Source organism: Delphinus delphis, chromosome 7, assembly GCF_949987515.2.
Source record: "Delphinus delphis chromosome 7, mDelDel1.2, whole genome shotgun sequence".
NCBI lineage: Eukaryota > Metazoa > Chordata > Mammalia > Artiodactyla > Delphinidae > Delphinus > Delphinus delphis.
Window position 1 is genome coordinate 32,278,629 of NC_082689.1, and position 2,948 is coordinate 32,281,576.

General features: G+C 39.2%; 1 non-coding gene and 1 pseudogene across 1 annotated transcript; both read left to right on the plus strand.

The window, feature by feature from the left end:
- The first annotated feature begins 1,477 nt into the window (after window positions 1-1,477).
- On the plus strand, window positions 1,478-2,296 carry LOC132428054 (large ribosomal subunit protein uL22-like; annotated as a pseudogene).
- On the plus strand, window positions 1,577-1,642 carry LOC132428790 (small nucleolar RNA SNORD58). Its single transcript, XR_009520188.1, has one exon. It is a non-coding gene; the product is annotated as a small nucleolar RNA SNORD58 (small nucleolar RNA).
- Window positions 2,297-2,948: the final 652 nt, after the last annotated feature.

The window sequence follows — 2,948 nt, forward strand, 5'->3', positions numbered from 1 at the left end:
TATACTACAAAACTGCAGTAATCAAAACAGTATGGTACTGGCACAAAAACAGACATATAGATCAATGGAACACGTTAGAAAGCTCAGAAATAAACCCACACATTTACAGTCAATTAATCTACAACAAAGGAGGCAAGAATATACAATAAAGAAAAGACAGTCTCTTCAGTAAGTGGTGCTGGGAAAACTGGACAGCTATATGTAAGAGAATGAAATTAGAACACTCTCTAATACCATATACAAAAATAAACTCAAAATGGATTAAAGCCCTAAAAGTAAGACCAGATACTATAAAACTCCTAGAGGAAAACATAGGCAGAACACTTTTTGACATAAATCACAGCAATATTTTTTGGACCCGTCTCCTACAGTAATGGAAATAAAAACAAAAATAAACAAGTGGGACCTAATGAAACTTAAAAGCTTTTGCACAGCAAAGGAAACCATAAACAAAACAAAAAACAAACTACGGTCTGGGAGAAAATATTTGCAAATGATGGGCTTGACAAGTGTTTAATTTCCAAAATATACAAATAGCTCATACAGCTTAATATCAAAAAACAAAAAACCCAATCAAAAAATGGGCAGAACTAAATAGACATTTCTCCAAAAAAGATGCATATTTGGTTAACAGGCACAAGAAAAGATGCTCAACATCATTAATCATCAGAGAGATGCAAATTAAAACCACAATGAGCTAGCACCTCACACCAGTCAGAATGACTATAATCAAAAAGAACACAATAGGGCTTCCCCGGTGGCGCAGTGGTTGAGAGTCTGCCTGCCAATGCAGGGGACACAGGTTTGTGCCCCGGTCCGTGAGGATCCCACATGCCGCAGAGCGGCTGGGCCCGTGAGCCATGGCCACTGAGCCTGCGCATCCGGGGCCTGTGCTCCGCAACGGGAGAAGCCACAACAGTGAGAGGCCTGCGTACCGCAAAAAAAAAAAAAAAGAAAAGAAAAAGAACACAAGTAACAAATGTTGGCGAGGATGTGGAGAAAAGTGGACCCTCATGCACTGTTATTGAGAATGTAAATTGGTGCAGCCACTATGGCAAACAGTATGGAGGTTTCTCAAAAGACTAAAAATAGAACTACCATATGACCCAGCAATTCCATTCCTGGGTATATATCCAAAAACACGAATCTGAAAAGATACATGCACCCTAATGTCATAACAGCATTATTTACGATTGCCAAGGTATGGAAGCAAGTGTCCATCAACAGATAAATATAAAGAAGATGTGGTATATATATATGTGTGTGTGTGTGCGTGTGCGTGTGTGTGTGTGTGTGTGTGTGTGTGTGTATGGTAAAATACTACTCAGCCATAAAAAAGAATGAAATTTTGCTATTTATAACAACATGGAGGGACTTGGAGAGTATTATGCTAAGTGAAATAAGTCAGACAGAGAAAGACAAATACTGTATGATATTACTAAATACTGTATGATAGCTTTTCTGGTCAGTAGCCTGAGAGGGTAAAAGGAATGATGTCTGTGTCACTAGTCTAGTGTCAGAACTGCTGTAGTCACTGGTAGTTCCACATGGGAAGAAACAGTGGATAGAAGGATGGCTGTGATGATGGCATTTCTTAGGACACCTTTGGATTAATCATGAAAACAACTACTCTCTGAGCAGCTGCGGGCAGCGTTTAGTACATAAACCGTGTAAGTTACTGTAAATATGTTGACAGAATTATACTTGCTCGTTTCCAGGTGACCTCTAGAAATGATTCGCTATTCACTTGACCCAGAAAATCCCACAAAATCATGCAAGTCGAGAGGTTCAAGACTTCGTGTTCACTTTAAGAACACTCATGAAACAGCCCAGGCCATTAAGGGTATGCCACCAAGTATCTGAAGGATGTCACTTTAAAGAAGCAGTGTGTGCCATTCCATCATTACAATGGTGGAGTTGGTAGGTGTGCCCAGGCCAAACAGTGGGGCTGGACGCAGGGTCTGTGGCCCAAAAAGAGTGCTGAATTTTTACTGCATATGCTCAAAAATGCAGAGAGTAATGCTGAACTTAAGGGCTTAGATGTAAATTCTCTGGTCATTGAGCATATCCAGGTGAACAAAGCCCCCAGGATGCGGCACAGGACTTATAGAGTTCATGGTCGGATCAACCCATACATGAGCTCTCCGTGCCACATTGAGATGATCCTTACTGAAAAAGAACAGATTGTTCCTAAACCAGAAGAGGAGGTTGCCCAGGAGAAAAGGATATCCCAGAAGAAATTGAAGAAACAAAAACTTATGGCCCAGGAATAAATGCTGCAAAAAATAAATGCAAATGAAAGTTAAAAAAAAATACTGTATGATATCACTTATATGTGGAATCTGAAATATACAACAGTCTAGTGAATATAACAAAAAAGAAACAGACTCACAGATATAGAGAACAAACTAGAGGTTACCAATGGCAGGGGGAGCAATATAGGGGTGGGGGAGTAGGAGGTATACACTACTGCATATAAGATAGGCTCAAGGATGTATTGTACAACACAGGGAATATATCCAATATTTTATTGTAACTGTAAATGGAAAGTAACCTTTTAAAGTTTTATTTTAAAATTTTTTAATAAAATTAAATTAAAAAAACAGACTCACAGTTATAGAGAACAAACTAGTGGTTACCAGTGGAGAGAGGGAAGTGGGGAGGGGCAAGATAGGGGTAGAGGATTTTTTTTTTTTAACTTTTTTCTTTTTTGGCTGCACCACACAGAATGTGGGATCTTAGTTCCCCGACCAGGGATTGAACCTGCGCCACCTGCATTAGGAGCACAACGTCTTAATCACTGGACTGCCAGGGAAGTCCCAGGGGTAGATGATTAAGAGGTACAAACTACTAAGTATAAAATAAGCTATAAGGATATATTGTACAACAGAATATAACCTTTAAAAATTGTGAATCACTATGTTGCACACCTGAAACATATATTATAC